General features: G+C 47.2%; 1 pseudogene; it reads right to left on the bottom strand.

The window, feature by feature from the left end:
• Window positions 1-274: 274 nt before the first annotated feature.
• LOC142775347 (uncharacterized) overlaps window positions 275-20,519 on the bottom strand; it is a 137,513-nt pseudogene continuing 117,268 nt past the window's right edge.

Below are 20,519 nucleotides of genomic sequence, written 5' to 3'. Positions count from 1 at the left end.
GGAAACAAATGAAACTAGAAAATGGCAATATTGTTGACACATACTGATCATGAGGAGAGGGTGGTTTCTGACCAAGTTTGCCAGGCTCCCACTATCTATAGCGGCAAGATCACCAGAAGCAATGCAATATTATCACGAACTGAAACGCGACATTAATTTTTAGTAGTATGACTGCTATGAGCATTTCTCGAGAAAACTGCATCGTGTGGCTATGAGTGTGGCCACTATAGGTAATGGCTCTGATGTAATTGTGCGAGTCGAAATTAGGAAAACATTACATGAACTGACCATTCTGCAAATAAAAATACGTGCATGATTTATCTCTAAATTGTGCTTTTCCAATTCATGAGTACTATACACCAATAATTGATGCACATCATTGTCTTTAGTATCACTGCTGTTAATAGTAGGCTGGAGGTTTACGAGTGAACCCAGAGGGTGATAATCTTGTCAATGGTTGCAACATTTTCATCTCCAGGTCACTTAGTGAAACTAATAGGCAGCGCAGTTTGAAATACTTCAAATACTTTCAGCCTCCGTATCGCCTTCTCAACATGGATTCGCACACTTGATAGTTTTTTTAAGTGTGACCTCGCTTCCAGCCACCTCGGCACGTTTATTTGTCAGTGATGGCAACATCAGTGTTGCCCTTCATGCCCCGAACATGTCTTCACAGCTAAAGCCTCGGTCGACAAAAAAAATGTCTCCTTTTTCTACTTTTTCTAGCAATCCACTATTCGGAGTCAGCTCCTTGTAAGATGTGCGTCCACCCCAGGCCTTGGAAATATATGTGAAGGCACCTGAGGGAGAGATCACTACTAGTAGGTTAGTTGTAGTATGATGTTTATAGCTGGAGTAGGTCTGGCTTCGGTCACTCATGGCTGTTGGCCTCTCAATATTTCGGCGCAGTCAATAACACCTCTTACACAATCAAACAGAGGGTCCTTAAATGATGCTGGTTGATGAGATTGCACTATTTTTTGAGATGGCCAAATGATGAACCTTTCGAGATTTGCTGCCCGAACATCCAACCAAGGGTGGAATATCACACTTACAGTGCATGGTGAGAGGCCAAAACGGCATGCAAGATCTTGAGCAAGGAGCCTTAGACGCAGCCACATCAGTATGAGGATAACTTGCTGCTGTGCATCAAGAACTGTTTTTGTAGCTGGTTGCCAGAGAGACAGTACCACCCCAGAAGATAATTGAACATGTGCACAGTCTCAAGGCCTGTGAAACTATAAGTCTTGTCTGACTCCATGACCTTATCTCTAGTCAATTTGGAAATTGTCAATGCTTTTAGCTTTGACAAGCTGCTCTTTCAAAGCCGCATTTTGAGACATGCAGCTAGAAACTTCTTTCATAGTCAGCTCTGTTTGAGTTTCAAAACTACAAATACATGTGCCTGTATTGCTGTCAACATATTCGGAGGCAATTGAGGAATTCTCGGCGTCATCTTTCACGAATCCAGTCATTTGCTCTGATGTACGTTTATTAGCACGCTCGTACTTGGAGATCTTTTGTTCTGCATTCCGATGTGCTCCGTACGGAAACACTGTGGGAGCATAGTCGGGATGAGGAGGGTCAGGTGACGGCTTGCCTGAAGAAGAAAAAAAGACATTGATGAGTTCACAGCAGACACACTCAAAATTGCTTTATGAAAACACTGCTTTGGCGCAGCTGTTGATGACCCAGGATATTGTAATATTTTATTGATTTATCTATCATAAAAACAATGAAGTGTACACAAAGTATAAGATCAACAAAGTGTAGGATCATAGTACACTGCAACAGTGACAAAAGGTCAGGTTTTGAAGCTTCACAATTGTCAAGCTACAGATGTGCTAGGGTGTAATTCGGGAGCATAGCCAGAATTTTTTTTCCAGAGAGAAGGGTGGGTGGGATTGGTTACTTTATGTATTCTCGTGCATGTATTTATATGTGTGCTTGTAATACACGTGCTAAATAGACATTTTTCAGGACAATTGAACCCCAGCCCCCCTACCCCCCTGGCTACGTATTTGGTAGTAAGACTCGTACTACGATTTGTAGTACGAGTCTTGGACTCGTACTACAAATTAGGACTCGTACTACAAGAAGACTTACTACAATCTAAGACTCGTACTACAAGAAATTGTAGTACGAGTATTACTGTCGCCTGGTGCGATCAATGGCAGATAACAACAGCCTGAAAGGCAGCTCACGATAAATCAGGCAACGCTCTGTATGACAGGATGTCAGCTGATATGCAAAGTAATGTTAACTGCAGAGTTGTAACGAAAAGTAAACAAGATTGCTCAGCTTTTACATAAAACAGCAACAGAATATACACGAGAAGAAGTGAGCTAGTTGAGTCGCGCAAAACAAGTCTAGTGGATTTAGAATCATTTAGAATAACAAGTTAAAGCGATACTAATTTTTACTGTAGCAACAACATTAAAAAGTTTCAATGAAGACCAGTTTTTCACATAAGAAGGCGTAAACTTGTACACGGAAAGCCACATAGCATAAAGGGAACGTACGATTTATCAAAAGTAGTCTAAGCTGCTTAAAATCGGTTATTTGATGCACTTTAAAGTTTGCTTTAGGCACACAACATCACGATAAAACACTTATTGCTGCGTACGAGTTACAACGGGCACTTGTGGTAGCGATCCGCACCGATCACGATGATAAGTATTCGGTTTGACTGAAATGATATAAAAAGTACTCATGCGACGTGACCAGCGGCTGAGTTACGCAAATTAACATTTGGGCACGAGTACACAATTCATGTATTAGACTTTCAAGTTAACCTGTCTACATCTGCAGTCCACGCTCACATCAGAAGATAAATTAGCTAGAGGGCGACGTTGTCCATTTGCGACCACACGATAGGCGATGAGTCAGTTGCTAGAACCGATGCAGCCTGTTCGCAGGAGCCACTGAATGTAACGAGCAACAAAACCATCAGCATTGGCTGCGACGTACGCTGTGCGGCGGCGATTTACATTGAGTGTGGCTGCTTCGGTGCCCCGGGTATTGCATCTAAAGTACAAGTTACTGATAAGGCTCTAAAGACAAGAAAGACAAGTCAAACAAATTTTCGGCGTTAGCCAGCTTTCATGTCCTGCCATTCAATTTAGGCGTCAGCGCATATGTCATCGGTGATAAATGACGCTGTCTGACGTGTTTTTTTGTGACTGGGGCCTTCAACTAACGTCAGAGCATCGCCTATGTATTGGTTGAGCTTTACTAACCTTCGATGAAGTGCGCAGAACAAATCTGCGCGCCCTTCGTCGGAATCCAGTTTTCTCGCCTGATGGCTGCAGTCCAGGCACTCCTTCTCCCTTCATCTTTCGGGAAACAGAATGTCCTAAATTTCGACAGCAGATTTGTCACAGATTGCAGACTGCATCGTGGCACTGCACAGCAGTGCCCGCGTTGCGGGCGCTTCGTCGGAACAGTTTAATCCGCAGATAACACTGGTTAACAAGCAGCCGTGGCATCCGACACAGCTTAAAACCATGGCAAAACAAGGTAAACAGGAAGTTTCCAGGGTGTTTTCCGGTCAAGCGCCCAACATTGCCAGAGACCGGCAGGCGCTGGCGAACCCGTTTATATACACTGAGAATAAAACTTGTATTCTGGTGTATAAAGTGCATTATGAGTTATTATCATTCTTCATACACTCATGGCACGCCCTACTAGTTTTTTTATATACCAATTCACTTGATGAAACCGCTGCAAGTGTATCAAGTCCAGGTCATGTAAATAAGGACGTACATTGAATACATAATAATATTTTAATGTTACAATTTGACATTATTATTCGCCATGCAATATATGGTCGTAACAATTATAGCATACATTAAGCAGCGAAACCTACATGAACATACCAAATACGTGCCGTGTGGTTCATGTCGTAGATAACATAAATGTCATGGTTTTGTTTTGCGACCTAGCAACAATGCTTTTCACATACTCGTGTCACGACATACTAATTTAGTACGTATCAATCACGTGACTTGCCATCTGCGCATTGTGAGCGTCGTATGTAAGTCTCGTTAGATATAATATGGTTCGGAAAAAAATAAATTACCTTGTGCTCACAAAGCGTGCATGTATAAATCCCAAGAATATCAAGAGATTTTATATAGCCATATTTTGCGCAATCAAAAATCATAATATAAAATTTATGAAGCCGCATTGAAGCATCGAGGCCTGCTCTACATCACATGTAACGGTAACACTGTTTTTGAATATGCACATTTATTGGCTTTTCCTTGATGTGTTAATATACAAACAATTTAAACAGGTAGAATTATATTTCTTAAAGGGGCCCTGCACCACTTTTTCATCATAGTAAAAAAACATTGCTGATCTGTAGTCGAGGATCCCGAGAATACGCGCGTCAAATATTATGGTGCAGCACGTGGCCTGAAATTCACGATGGTTCTCAAAATCAGGTGGAACTGCTTTATATTTTCTTGACAATCGACACTGCACGCTTGAAAATCACATGTCAGAGCCATTGTACGAACTAGAATCTGATTTGAGCACGGCTGCTTGGTCGTTACTGGGAACGCCGCGGGAGGCAGCGACTTGTCCACGTGTGCATGTGCTATCGCATTGAAAAGCGGCGTATTCGAAGAAAAGTGCAGAAAAAGGGCTCAAGACCACGAGACACTTGTGACGTGATTTCTTTTTCTGTGCCATTTCTCTCATCTTAGCTTCAAGTGCACTTGGGACGAGGAAACAGAGAATTAAATTGCAGCGGGCAACAGATCTTTGTATCTTCGCATGAAAAGGAGGATAATAAATTGTTTTGTGGTAAACTTGTGAAGCAATTAGCTCATTTAGCGAATCTATTCCATGCCCAGTTGAAAGAAGTGTTACTGGCCCATTTAAAAAGCTAATTTATTTACAGTGCTTTTCTTTACCCTTTTATCAAAAATGAATTGAAAGACTTGCTAGCTTTCTCTTATGGAATCATCACGCTACTTGACATTTTCTTCGCGAAATTTAGAGTAGCTCCAATTGCTACATCTCCGTGCTAAGTATTGGGCCAAAATGTCTACGATTTTTAAAAATTCTGTACGACTATAACCAAGCTGTTTTGCAGGTAAATGCTTCTTCAGTGAACATATTTTGAAGGCTAACCATCAAGAAAATCGTAGGATATAAGATTGCAAGAACCGAGCAATTGCAGAAACCTGTTTGCCCTAACACAATTCAGCAATGAAATTGTTTACCTCAATATGAAATGTTGTGCGTTCTTACGTTATTTCCTAATGCTCTCTCATGCACCTCATGCAAGTTCTCCTGTTTGGGCAACACAGTTTTTCATATTATATTGAATCCCCTGTTAATTGCTACTTTACAAATTTCACAATTACGAATGAGAAGCGAGGTTTGGGTAAGGGTGAATTTAGTTTGTCGAATGTGAAAATTTACTGTCGGTGTTTTTACCTCGAAACTTTACTGTCGGCGAATTTTTACTGGTGCCAAAAGAAGCGACACAGAAGTCATCATCAATGCGTCACAGACTGCCAAGCATGTGACGTCGTCCTGACATCACGTGATAGCGTCATCCCGCAGAATCGTTGCTTAGTAAAAGGTGTACTCATCACGGAGGCTACATTGCAAAACCAGGTGAGGTTCCAAGAGTTTTTTTTAGGTACCCAATTAGTCTTTTAATACGGACATCAAGGTATTGCAACAGGACGTCACAGAAGGGCACTTCATGTTCTATTATGACGCAAAAAGTCTTCAGAAATTTTCTTATGCTACCCTTGCGCAGGGATCCGTCAATCAATGCGCGAAAATTGAGCAAGAAAGTCGCAATGGTAGTACATGCAATCGCAGAAAGCAGCCATAGATATGACAACGTTATCAACTAACGTCTGGACCCCTTACATATATGTTCAAGTGGGGGCGCACTTCTACCTCACTCATGTCGCGAAGAAGCATTTACGAGTCTCAAGCTCTCGTTGAGGAAGCCATCGTAACTCGTGCGCACACATATCCGTTCACTGAGATCTGCATAAGCAGCATCCGCATTCGCATATTCAAAAGGGATTCTTCATATGATACGTCTTTTCAAGTTGTAGGGTTCATGCAGCTAAAGTTAGTCTCATGAATCACTAAATAGCGCAATAGATATGTATCTACATAAAATGCCCTTCTAATTTTTTATCAAATTTCAAGGCAACACTGTTGGATAGGCACGTATATATCTAATATTTTCTCAACCTTTGACATTTGGCTTGCTTAATAAGTGGTTTATTGGCATCACAATTTTTTTCAGAATGGTTATCCTATTGCAAAAACAGCGTGATGCCAGTACGTTTTTTTGGCACTGGTACACGCTGGAGACACTGGTACACGTTTGTAATCCCTGGCACTTCGCTGGGCGCAGTGGGAAAAAGCTGTGTCGCACTGGTAGGGGCGCTGGCTCAACCGCTGTGATGCTGGTGTGCACTGCGAAGTGCTCGAAGCGCTGGAACTTTCACTGGCAAGCGCTGGTGAATACTGGAGCACGCACTGTTTCTACCAGCGCAGCTGCAGCATGCATGTTATTGAAACGAGTGCCGAGGTTTTTTTCGGTGTCGTTGAATATAAAACGCTTCATACGACGGCAGGGTAAGATGCTACCCTAAAAGATACCGAGCATACGTAATTTTTGCGACGCACGTACTTATCACAACAACTATAATACACCTTTTTCGCATATGCCCCCGCGTAAACCGGCCATATTCGTATCATCCGTGTATTGCTCAAACAATTCCAAATTGCAGTGTTTGTAAGCCTGGAGCTGCAAGCCATTCCTAAAAGAAACAGGAAATTATTTTTGCCGCAAAGTTGAGCAACTTAAATGAGCTCTCTCGATCGCTTCGCAAGGTTTCCCAGCGGAGGCGAGAAAAAAAGCTGTCGTTCGATTTCGGCAGACCGCATAAATATATGTCTGGTCATGCTTATCCTTCTACTTACTTAAGGTAAGAGTTAGAAATGTTCCAAAGCTCAAATACAGAATCTTCAACCATACCAACCCAACGCGTCGAGAGCCGTCTTACCCAGTGCCCGGCCCACTGAGCATTACACCTGCAGGTGGTGCCAGCCGCGTTTATATATATGTTACCGGCGCTTCTTGCTTCGTGTACACACAACTTTAAAGTGTGAGAATAACTGTAAAGTATAGTTTATGCATCTATGAACCTAAATAAACTATTTTGTCTTGTGTCGATGTTCGCACAAGGAGTGCTGACGGTCGAACGTCACGCTTTCACCTACGCAGGCTGTAACCGAAAGCTGCCGGCCGCACTTAGCTGGTACTTCTCCAAATGTTATGTAACAACACGCAATTATCAGTTGGTAATTTGATACGCCTTTGTGAAGCCACTCCCTGGCATACGCTTTCAGCGGATTGCATTGGTATTTCTATGGGTGTTTTTTTTTAATTGTTGGTATTGATATTACTGCATATATCTGTACACTGGCACGTCCGCTGTATACTTCCAGCGGTGGCCAGAAAAATGGCTGTCGCTCGCCCTTGCGACTCCGTAAATGCATTTCTGGCATTCATTGTCCTTCCGCTTACTTCAAATACAGTTTAGGTAACAGTTTGAACTATTGCGAAGCTCAAATGCAGAAACTTCAAGCATCGCAACTCAGCTGCTTCGAAAGCAGCCTTACATAGTGCCCCGTCCCAGCAAGGCCTATCGTGCTGCCTGCGTTGGTGTACCTGCTGCCGGCGCTTTTTACTTTTGGTAGGCGCGATTCTAAAGTGTAAGGATGACTTTAAAGTACAGTTAGACATCCCTGAGCCTAAATTGACCTTTTATCCGCGTGTGCGGTGCCCGCACAAGGAGCGGCAGCGATCGATGTGTCGTGCTTTCAGCAACGTTGGCTGTCACCCGAAAGCTTTCTTCTGAGCGCAGGAGTCGGTACTTTTCTGACTCGTACGTAAGAACGCGCAATTTCGAGTTCGTAATTTGACACGCGTAAGTGAACTAACATACTGGCATACTTCTTCAGCGGATTGCATTAGTCAATTCTTCGGCAGTTTCCTAGTTGCAGGTATCGATATATTTGCAAGTATGTAATCTGGCACGCTGGATGTGTACTGCTACATAGTTGCTTGCGCGAAAAAAATAGTCAATATTCACTCGTGTGCGCGGCTATCTACCGAACAAGACATGTAAATCACCTGTACTTGTTGACCAGTAGCAAGTGTTAGAAACGGCTATCAGAGAAAAAAAAAACTATCGGCAGCAACAGCTGACAGTCTGTGGCTGCTCCTGCAGTCAATTTGTGATTTTTTAGAGTTAAGATGTAGATGCTTTAAAAACTTTGCGCTCTTGCTAATATCTGCACGTCATTCGGTGCACGGAAGCTGTTCGTCACTGTCGAACCAAGGCGCAATTGTTATTTGAAAAGTAATATCGTGTCAGTCTTGACTGTGCAACCTGTAAACATGAAGTTAAACGGCGCGTTCTTCGGATGTATAGTTGTTTTACAACCTGGCTTGGCGAAGTGGGTAGCGTACTGTGTTAGAGATCGGGAGCTAACAAGTTCAAATCCCGAGAAGCATGTTTTTGTTTTGTACCGAAGCATAGTGGCGCCAGCTCTGTGCCAGCGTGAAAGAAGACGTTGACGTCCGTGTGTGTCTCGTGCTTGCCGGGTTCCTGCCTGCACCAGCTTGTTGCGGCTAACGTTTCTCGAATCATAACCTGTGTTTTTACGCAACCTTGCTCATTGCATTTGGTGGAGGTACCGGGGTGGAAACGTGCTGGGTAACGTCCTGGAGCTCCGCAGCCGTAAGCTACCATCTCAGTCCGCGATGACCGAGCGCGTCGATTCCCCACATGGCTGACCGTTGACTGGCATGCTGCCACCACGCTGCCACCTGTCATGTGTTCTGGTGTACTTTGTCTGCGTGAACCACCAGTATACAACGGCACTGGAGATCAAGATGTCGAGGACTGGCTGGGAGAGTACGAGCATGGCAGCGCGATTAACAAGTGGGTTGATCCTGCGAAGCTGACTCACGTCATCTTCTACTTGACGGATTTGGCCAACCTATGATTCACCAACCACCAAGCCGACATCCCCACCTGGTCGGTTTAAAGAGGCCGTCACGTCGTTTTTCGGTCGCCCAGCCATGCATAAGCTTCGTGCTGAACGGGGCCTGCGGGGACGATTTCAGCGAAATGGTGGGAGCTTCACGAGCTACATTGAGGATGGGATCAGCGTCTGTAGGCGAGTTGATGCGAGGATGACGGAGGCTGACAGAATAAAGAATATATTGAAAGGCATTGATGACGACGCTTTTCATATGCTTGCGACCAAAGACCCACAGACCGTCACGGCCGTGATTCAGCTTTGTCAAAGTTTCGATGAGCTGCGAAAGCAAAGAATTTCTACACGTCGCGCTAATACGCAAACAGCTGATATTTCGGCTTTGGAGTGCAAAAGCAGTGGCCCCGACTACAGCGTGTTAATGCCTCAAATTCAACAGTAGATCCGGGAGGAAGTTGTTTGACAGCTCTCTCTTGTCGCCACCATCAATGAGACCCCCACAGCGCTGGACCACTCACTTCACCGTGCTATTCAGACGCAAGTTGCCGAGGCACTCTCATCGCCCGCGTCCCCAATATCAGTGGCTGCACCGCTGACTTATGCAGAAGCCGTCCGCCGACCTCCTGCCCAACCGCCACTCCCTTCATACAGTCCAGCCACCAACTACTACAGGTCACCAGTTTCTGTTTATCCGGTAAATCGGCCCTTTCTACCACCTCGAGCACCTGTAAACTTTTGGCGTACTCCAGTTAACCGGCCCGTCTGCTACAACTGTGGTATTCCAGGACATATCGCGCGCTACGGTCGTCACCGTGGATTCAATTTTATTGATGTTCAGCATTCCGGCAACATACCTCGGCAATGAGAATTACATGTGACACGTGATTCCCATGACCCCCGCTCACGTCGACCAGACTTCAGCCGACGTCGATCTACTTTCCCCCGTCTTCGGTCTCCTTCCCTCATGCTTCGCCGTTCCAACCACTCCCAGGAGGAAAACTAACAGTCGCAGTTCCTGAGGCAAGAGCTGCGCTACCGACGGAATTTCCAAGGCCTCATCTTTCGCCCTCTAACGAGATTGCCGTGTTTGTGGACGGTTTCGCCACAACTGCTCTTGTCGACACAGGTGCCGCTATTTGTATAATCAGTGAAGTGTTATGCCGCAAACTGAACAAAGTGACGACTCCACTTGTTGAAATTTCTTTACGCACAGCGATTTCGCAACACGTCCAACCTTCTGCCACATGCACTGCTCGTGTTGTGATTCAAGGAGGGCTTTACATTGTTGAATTTGTCGTTCTTCCGCATGCGTCTCATGAAATTATCCTGGGATGGAACTTTCTTTCCACGAATCATGCGGTTGTCGACTGCGCTCGTGCTCAACTCGTTTTGTTTCCATTCAGCACGACATTCATAGATCTCCCTCGCTCACCCAAAAAAAGGTGATCGTCGCCGCTAACGTCGTCATTACTGCTTTTTCGGTCGCCGCGGTATCTCTTTTGTGCAACTCCGTTTCCGATACAACTGCCCTCTTTATGCCGTCACAAGAATTCGCTCGTCGCCGGAACCTTGTCGTCGCGTTTGCCGTCATAACACTTGCCGATGGCTCCAGTGCCGTGTACGTGTGCAATCCGTTCCCTTGACCGGCTACCCTATTGCATGGCGAATGTATTGGGAGTCTTGACACTTAAAATGACATCTTTCCTTTCGATGCAGTTCTGATACGACACCGATGTCCGTGGATGCTGTCACAGCTGCCACCGCGCCCTCACTACCTGACGAAGACGTTCTGTTGCGCAGCGTAGACACCGGCCTTACGCAAGAACAGCGCAATCAACTCATTCAACTAATTGACCGTTTCCGCGCCTCCTTCGACCACGGACAACCTCCCTTGGGACGCACGTCAGTTGTCGCTCAACATATTGACACCGGTCATCATACACCACTTCGTCAGCGCCTCTACCGCGTCTCGCAGGCTGAGCGTGACGTCATCACTCAACACGTCGACGAGATGTTGCAATGTGGTGTTATTCAGCACTAACACAGTCCTTGGGCTTCGCCAGTGGTCCTCGTGCGAAAAAAGGAAGGCTCCATCAGGTTTTGCGTGGATTATTCTCGACTAAACAACGCAAAGACGTTTATCCCCTGCCACGCATTGATGACGCCTTGAATTGCCTTCAAGGTGCGGAGTTTTTCTTTTCACTGGATCTGCGCTCCGGATATTGGCAAGTCCCAATGGCTGAACCAGACCGTCAAAAAACGCCGTTTGTGACGCCTGACAGCTTATATGAATTTGATGTTGTGCCCTTCGGTCTTTGCAATGTGCCTGCGACTTTTGAAAGATTGATGGACAGTGTTCTCAGGGGACTTAAATGGCACATCTGTCTTTGCTATTTAGACGACATAGTTGTATTCTCGGCGAATTTCGAAACTCATCTTTCCCGTCTGGAACAAGTTCTCCAGTGCCTTACGGCAGCCGGGTTGCAACTAAACTTCAAGAATTGTTGTATTGGCGCCCGCAAACTCACCATTCTCGGCCACGTCGTTTCGAAAGAAGGAATATTGCCAGACCCTGCCAAACTGCGCGCCGTTGCTGAGTACCCCAAGCCTACTACCCTAAAGGACCTTCGTAGTTTCGTAGGCTTGTGTTCCTATTTTCGGCGTTTCATTCGTAACTTTGCCTCTATAATGGCCCCTCTGACTCAGCTTCTCTCCCGTAGCGCGGACATCTCTGGCTGGAATTCCCACTGCGATGACGCATTCACGGCACTGCCCCGGCTATTTACGTCTCCGCCAGTTTTCCGCCACTTCGATCCCAATGCACCCACTGAAATTCACACGGATGCAAGTGGTGTCGGCCTCGGTGTCATTCTCGCTCAACGCAAGGATGGCTGCGACGAGTACGTTGTCGCCTATGCCAGTCGTACTCTAACGAAGGCAGAGTCCAACTATTCCGTCACGGAAAAGGAGTGCTTGGCTATCATTTGGGCTATAGGAAAATTTCGCACTTACATTTGTGGACGCCAGTTTGATGTCGTCACAGATCACCACGCCTTATGCTGGTTTGCGTCCATAAAAGATCCTACTGGCCGCGTCGCTCGTTGGGATTTACACCTTCAGGAATACGATATCCGTGTTGTTTATCGCTCAGGACGCAGAAATTCAGACGCCGATGCACTATCCCGTTCTCCACTGCCTCCTGACCTTGCCTGCTTATCAACTGCCATTGGCAATTCGTCATCGTTGAGCGTCACTGACATGCCATCTGAACAGCGCAAGGATCCTTGAATCAATTCTTTGCTCGACGTCCTCTCTCACAGTTCGTCAGAAACGACTTCACGCTCCCTCTCTCGTCAAGCAAGACACTTTGATGTCCGTGAAGGCTTGTAGTATCGCCGCAATTACATGACGGACGGCCGTAGGTGGCTCCTTGTCATCCTTCGTCATTTGCGTTCGGACATCTGTGCTGTTTTTCACGATGACCCCCTGTGTGGCCACGCTGGAGTATTTAGTACTTACTCTCGCCTTCGTCTAAGACACTACTGGCGCGGCATGTATCGGCACGTTCGCCAGTACGTTCGGTCATGCACCACGTGTCAACGACGCAAGACGCCTTCTCACAGAACTGCTGGCCCTTTGCAACCCTTAACTTGCCCAGCGAGACCATTCGACCGCGTCGGAATTGATATTTATGGTCCTCTACCCAACTCTCTTCGAGGCAACCAGTGGATTATCGTCGCCGTCGATCATTTGACACGCTACGCTGAAACATCTGCGCTGCCTGCTACCACTGCGAAAGACGTTGCATCCTTTCTTCTTCACCAACTCACTTTGCAACACGGTGCACCTCGTGAATTACTGAGGGTCCGTGGACGCGTGTTTCTCTCAAACGCCGTTGACGAGCTGCTCAAGGCATGTCGCACTGTCCATCGGAAATGCTCGGCATACCATCCTCAAACCAATAGCATGACGGAACGCTTTAACCGTACCCTTGGAGATATGCTTGCCATGTACGCCTCTGACGACCACACTAACTGGGACTAAGTGCTCCCTTTTGTCACGTACGCGTACAACTCTGCGCCTAACGTTTCTCGAATAATAACCTGTGTTTTTACGCAACCTTGCTCGTTGCAGTTTTTATTTTTTTATTGTGAATGCGCGTTATTTTACTTATATATTTATTTATTTATGACGAATTGGCACCCCCGTTTCATCCGTGGGAAGTTATTTTGCGCACAGTACTGGGACGCTGCCGCTCCAGCGTCCCAGTGCATGCGCTGGGAGGCGCTGGTACCAGCGCCATACTGGGCCCATAATTAGGCATGGCGCTGGTTTTTGCAATTGGGTAGGGCTTCTTTGGCAAGGACAAAATGAGCTTTTCGTTATTGAACAAGATAAAGAAAAATCGATTATTCACTTTTATGTCAGACACAAATAGTAGGCAACAATGTCAAGCACAACATGAAATATTCAATAGCAATACTTTCTAAGACCTGCGTACATCCCCGTTAAAATTACAATAGCACCTGAAGAAACACATTTATACTTTCCGAACACATTAGTTATGTCGAAGCCCTCAAGGCTCACCTGTAGAAGAACTGCCCACTGACCATACCGCATGATGCCGCGCACAGAATGCCACAGCTAGAAAAAAAGTAGATGCACAGACTTTCAGTGACAGCAATCAATCGCAATCTCACGTTTTTTTCTATTCACAGCTCAGTTTCATTTCATTTTGCGCCTGTCGGTACAGCGCAAGCCTAGAAAAAAAGCAATGGTGCCATTGTGCATCTCCATAAAAGCAAGCGGTGTGCGTGTAAGACTTTCTTTTTTATGCAAAAGATGCATGCTACCAATGTGCTAATTCAATCTTTTGCTTTTTTGTTTCAGTTTATCCCAAACTTCTTTCAAAGAACAAACTATATGCGGCATCATCTGAGTGAAAATACAAAAGCAAGCAAAATTGATCAACTATAGCTGCGTGGAGTAGGAACGATTCGAGAAAGTATTTCTTTATTGTTGTTAGCGAGTCAACAGACCCAAAGTGTGTACGAATCTAAAGGCGTCGCAATCGACCTATGCAAAGTTTGCACATTGATCAATGGCAGCGTCAAGTCTGCAAACGAATTTTAAAACAGCCCCTAGATGTCCCGTGTGCACCATTCCTTAGCTTTTTACGTATACCACCCACATTTCCTGGTGCTTTCGCGTGCTATTTGGTATAGGATTTCTGGTAAACAGTTTGCTTTGTTCAAAATTCTGATTGAATTTAAGGCTTCTAACGTTTCAAGGAGGCGAAGCAACAATATTTTTTTTTGTTCCTCAACATATAATAAAATAACTGATCCTTTAAGAAACTATTTATTATGAATTGCTATCTGCGGAACGTATGAAAAACGTTAGAAAAATATAAAGAAAATGGTGTTTGTTAAATATTTAAGCAGGGATAAAGAATGGCGCTTTTTAATCAACATTTTTGCATTTTTGCAATCAGCATATATATACATCTGTCTCTCTCTCTCTCTCTCTCTCTCTCTCTCTCTATATATATATATATATATATATATATATATATATATATATTGTAGCATTGATATTTGGCACAGGCCGGAACGCCAGCTGAAGAAGAGAAGGAAGAGTGTTGTTGCTGCTCGCGCTCGCTCCGCTTGACAGCTGGTCGGTTCTACCGCTACGTTTTCCACAAAGTAAACGTCTCTTCTGCTCACCACTAAAGGTGTACTATCAAGTGGTGGAGAGTGCTGGGTACCTTTTTCCATCCTGGAACTCCGCAACCGAACTCTACCTTCGCCATCAACAATGTCCATCGACGCTGCACAGCAGACGGCTCCTACATCTCCACCTGTCCACTGTCCCGGCGTCCCGAGAGAGCGAGATCCAGACATCTTCAACGGCACCGATGAGCAGGACGTCGAGGACTGGCTCTCTTCGTTCGAACGAGTAAGCGTCAACAACAGGTGGGACGAAAACGACAAACTGGGCCGCGTCCACTTTTACCTCAGAGGAGTAGCAGAGCTCTGGCTCAACAACCACGAAGCCGAGCTTACCGACTGGGCCACTTTCAAGACCACCTTCGCGGACGTGTTTGGCCGACCGACAGTGCGCAAGCTCCGTGCAGAACAGCGCTTGCGGGATCGCGCCCAACTGTCGGGAGAGGGTTTCACGTCCTACATTGAGGACGTCGTAGGCCTCTGCCGTCGCTTTGATCCTGACATGTCGGAAACCGCCAAGGTAAAACACATTATGAAGGGCATCGAGGACGATGCCTTCCACATGCTGGTGGCTAAAGACCCGCAAACAGTTTCGGAAGTCATCCAACACTGCCAAAGTTTCGATGAGTTGCGAAAACAGCGCATTTCAACGCGACGGCCTACTTTCGACATGACCAGCACGCCAGCATTGACCGTTGGTGCAATATCTCCAGAACAGACTGTATTGACCCCGCAAATCCAGCAATTTATCCGAGAGGAAGTGGCACGCCAGTTGTCCCTTGCCCCCTTGCTTCCCAGCAATACGCATGGGCTGACCTCGTCACTGCGCCAAACCATCGAAGAGCAAGTCTGCGAGGCACTTCCCCCCACGTACCAGCCACCACCTGTGTCCGCTCCCCTGACTTACGCTGACGTCGCGCGAAGGCAGGTACATGCGCCGTCAAACGTCGTCGACCCTGCCCACCAAGCGAACGCCTTCTACGCAACACACGTACCGGCAGGCTCGCATGTTCCCATTTACCGCCGTCCTTCAACGCTTCCCAACAACCCTTGGCGTACATCGGATAACAGACCTATCTGTTATTACTGTCGTCAGCCTGGCCATGTTGAGCGGTTCTGTCGCCGGCGCGTCCCTCACTCAGGCATTATTGATGGCACCTACGGCTACGCCCCCACAGAACCACCACAGACGCTGCCGTTCCATGCAGCTTCGGACACTTCTCCGCCGAGCCGCCGCGCCTTCAACCCACGCCGATCGCCTTCCCCGCGCCGACGTTCGCCTTCACCAATGCTTCGGCGTGCACCACCTGCCCAAACGGAAAACTGACCATCGCAGTTCCGGAGGCAAGAACTGCGCCACCGTCGAACTCCACAAGGCCTCGTTCTCTACCGAATAATGAAATAACTGTCTTGATTGAAGGTATCCCCGTTCAAGCATTAATAGATACCGGAGCTGCCGTGTCTGTATTGAGTGAAGCATTGTGTCGCAAGTTAAGAAAAGTTACGATTCCGCTTTCTGGTCTCTCCCTTCGTACGGCAACAGCGCATCACGTGAACCCTTCTATGACGTGCACGGCTCGGTTAATCATCCAGGGCGTTCTGTACGTGGTTGAATTTATCGTGTTTCCGCACTGCTCACACGACGTCATATTAGGCTGGGACTTCCTTTCCACACATCATGCCGTTGTTGATTGTGCCCGGGCCGAACTAGAATTGTCATCGCTCTCCGACGACGATTATAATAAGCCTTCTATTTCTCGTGTTGTCGTCGCCGCGGAGACTGATATTCCACCCATGTCTTCTGTTATTGTGCCGATCTCGTGCGACCATGCCGCTTTTTCGGACGTCATGTTCACGCCGTCAGAAGACTTCACTTCTCGAAAAAACGTTCTTCTGCCTTTTGCTCTTCTGACGGTCGAAGCCACTTGCGCAAACATTTATGCCACGAATCTCCTTTCTGTACCAGTCACCCTATTCCGTGGCGAATGCATCGGCCGCCTTGAGGACATCGATTGTGTTTGCACCAGTCAACTGCCCTATCAAGCAAAAAGCCTTGAGATCGCCAGTGTTACTTCCGCTCTCACATCCGCCACCTCTTCCCTCGACGTCTTCCTTCCATCGATTGATCCTGACCTTCCTGTTGACCAACGAACTCAACTCTTGACACTTCTCGACCACTTCCGCTCATCGTTCGACTTCAAACAAACCAGTCTGGGCCGAACATCTGCAATTGTCCATCGTATTGACACTGGCACCCACGCACCATTGCGTCAGCGTCCATACCGGGTCTCCCACGCCGAACGCCAAGTTATAGACGATCAAGTGTCTGATATGCTCAATCGTGGCGTTATACAGCCGTCTAACAGTCCGTGGGCCTCCCCGGTGGTACTGGTCAAAAAGAAGGACGGGGGCATCCGATTCTGTGTGGATTACAGGCGCCTTAACAAGATCACGCGCAAAGATGTTTATCCGCTCCCCAGAATTGACGACGCTCTCGACTGTTTGCAAGGTGCAGAATTCTTTTCTTCGCTGGATCTTCGATCGGGATACTGGCAGGTACCCATGGATGAAGCTGACCGCGCCAAGACTGCGTTTGTAACTCCGGACGGCTTGTACGAGTTTAACGTGATGCCGTTCGGCCTTTGTAACGCCCCAGCCACCTTCGAGCGTCTGATGGACAACATACTTCGAGGCCTTAAATGGCAGACGTGTCTTTGCTATTTGGACGACGTCGTCGTTTTTTCAAAAGACTTCGATACCCATCTTCTGCGCCTCGCAAGTGTCCTGCATTGCCTTACACATGCTGGGCTCCAACTAAATTTGAAAAAGTGCCATTTTGCCGCCCGGAAGCTCACCATCTTAGGGCATGTTGTCAGCAAGGACGGCGTTCTACCTGATCCTGGAAAACTCCGTGCTGTCGCCCAGTTTCCGAAGCCATCGACACTTAAGGAACTCCGGAGCTTTATCGGCTTATGTTCATACTTTCGCCGATTTGTCCGTAATTTTGCATCTGTCATGGCCCCTTTAACACGGCTACTTTCTGACACCGAGGGCATTTCGGCGTGGTCTTCCAATTGCGATAAGGCATTCGCGAAACTACGTCAATTGCTGACATCTCCACCGATTCTCCGTCACTTTGATCCTGATGCCCCTACAGAAATACACACCGACGCAAGTGGAGTCGGACTTGGCGCTATTCTTGCTCAACGCAAGTCTGGATACGACGAGTACGTCGTTTCTTATGCCAGTCGCACTCTTGCTAGGGCTGAACAGAATTATTCAGTCACAGAAAAAGAATGTCTAGCCATCGTCTGGGCAATCACAAAATTTCGACCCTACGTCTATGGCCGTCCATTTGACGTCGTGACTGATCACCACGCCCTCTGCTGGTTATCGTCACTAAAAGACCCATCTGGCCGTCTCGCTCGTTGGGCGTTACGCCTCCAAGACTATGATATCCGTGTCGTCTACAGGTCAGGCCGCAAACATTCAGATGCCGACGCTCTCTCCCGCTCTCCACTTCCCCATGAACACGGAAGTACTTCTGTATCCAGCCTCGATGCTGTGGCACTTTCGTACGCGGACATGCCCTATGAACAGCGCCAAGACGCTTGGATAGCCTCTATGATAGAGTTACTGTCTCGGCCGTCCCAAGTTACGCCCAATCGTTCACTGCAGCGCACAGCTCGACACTTTACCATCCGCGATGGACTCCTGTACCGTCGCAACTACCTTTCTGACGGCCGCAAGTGGTTGCTTGTGATTCCTCGCCACCTACGTGCCGACATTTGCGACTCTTTTCACGCGGATCCTCAATGCGGCCACGCCGGTGTGATAAAAACGTATGCACGTCTCCGGCTGCGGTACTATTGGCGCGGAATGTACCGCTTTGTCCGACAGTACGTGCGTTCGTGCTCCAAATGTCAACGCCGAAAAAGCCCACCACACATAGCCAATGGACAACTGCAGCCGTTGCCTTGCCCCTCCCGCCCTTTCGACCGCATCGGAATTGACTTGTACGGTCCCCTTCCCTATACGCCTAACGGGAACCGCTGGGTGATTGTCGCCATTGATCACTTGACACGCTATGCTGAAACTGCTGCGCTGCCAGAGGCCACATCACGTGAAGTTGGCTTATTTATCCTTCACAATCTCATTCTACGCCATGGCGCGCCTCGTGAGCTACTCAGTGACCGCGGCCGTACGTTCCTCTCCGAAGCGGTACAAGCCCTTCTTCGCGAATGCAACGTTGTGCATCGGACAACCAGCGCATACCATCCGCAAACGAATGGGATGACCGAACGGTTTAACCGCTCACTGGGCGACATGCTATCCATGTACGTGTCCGCTGATCACACCAACTGGGACCGCATACTACCCTTTGTAACTTACGCTTACAACAGCGCCACTCAGTCTACGACAGGATTCTCTCCGTTCTTCCTCCTTTACGGGCGCGAACCTTCCTCATTCATGGACACCATTCTCTTGTATCATCCAGACGCTTCGGAATCCACAACTCTATCTGAAGTCGCCACCTATGCAGAAGAATGCAGGCAACTCGCGCGTTCCTTAACCGCCCAAGATCAAGCGTACCAGAAGAACCGTCACGACGAAAACCTGTCTTCGCAGTCATATTCGCCTGGCGCCTTGGTATGGCTTCGGGTTCCCTCATCTGTTCCTGGTCTTTCCACCAAGCTACTGCCGAAGTACGAAGGCCCCTACCGAGTCCTACGTCAGGCCTCACCGGTTAACTATATTGTTGAGCCGGTTCAACCATCAACGGACCGACGGCATCGAGGCCGCGAGACTGTTCACGTAGATCGATTGAAGCCGCACTACGACCCACCCGTCGTACCCGTTCCATAGGTCGCCAGGATGGCTCCTTTTCTGAGGGGGGAGTGATTTGTAGCATTGATATTTGGCACAGGCCGGAACGCCAGCTGAAGAAGAGAAGGAAGAGTGTTGTTGCTGCTCGCGCTCGCTCCGCTTGACAGCTGGTCGGTTCTACCGCTACGTTTTCCACAAAGTAAACGTCTCTTCTGCTCACCACTAAAGGTGTACTATCAATATATTTAATAAATGGAAAACACGATATGTCCCATCAGACGAAGGGGCTTAAGTCGACCACAGGGGAGACGTGTCAAAAGTCACGTGACATAGTCATGGTGCCATCACAAGCCGTCGCTACCAACGACATCATGTGAAGACATCTGATGATGTCAGTGATGACGTCATGCCGCATTGTCCTTGAATTTGGATGTCGATATGGTTCAAATGCTCAACTGAACACTCAAATACATCGTGCTTTGGCTTTCAGTGCATGTATGAAAAGATAAGTACCTCTGTATCTTACGTTTATGCTCTTGTTCGAAATATTGCTGTCAAACGATCTTCTCACGTGTGTTTGTGAGGCACATCGGCGCCGGCACTTTGTGCGCTAGGTCAATCTGTTCTTGTTTTTATTGATTGGAACTTGAAATAATAAGGTCGAATAGGCCAGCCCAATCTCTTTCTTGTGTATGTGTCTACCGTAACGCTGTTCATTACATTCTTAAACTAAAAATTGAAAAGGCTACAGCTAAAAATTGGAGCACCATTATACATCTTTAAAATAATATAAGAAATGATAGAAAGATTGCCCCGTAACTCCTGCCCACTTTACATCACCATAACCCAAAAATATAATACGCACTGGAGGCGCATGAAGATGACACTGCGTCGGAGTAACTT

Source organism: Rhipicephalus microplus, chromosome X (genome assembly GCF_043290135.1).
Source record: "Rhipicephalus microplus isolate Deutch F79 chromosome X, USDA_Rmic, whole genome shotgun sequence".
NCBI classification, from domain to species: domain Eukaryota; kingdom Metazoa; phylum Arthropoda; class Arachnida; order Ixodida; family Ixodidae; genus Rhipicephalus; species Rhipicephalus microplus.
This window is presented reverse-complemented; position numbering and strand designations above follow the sequence as displayed.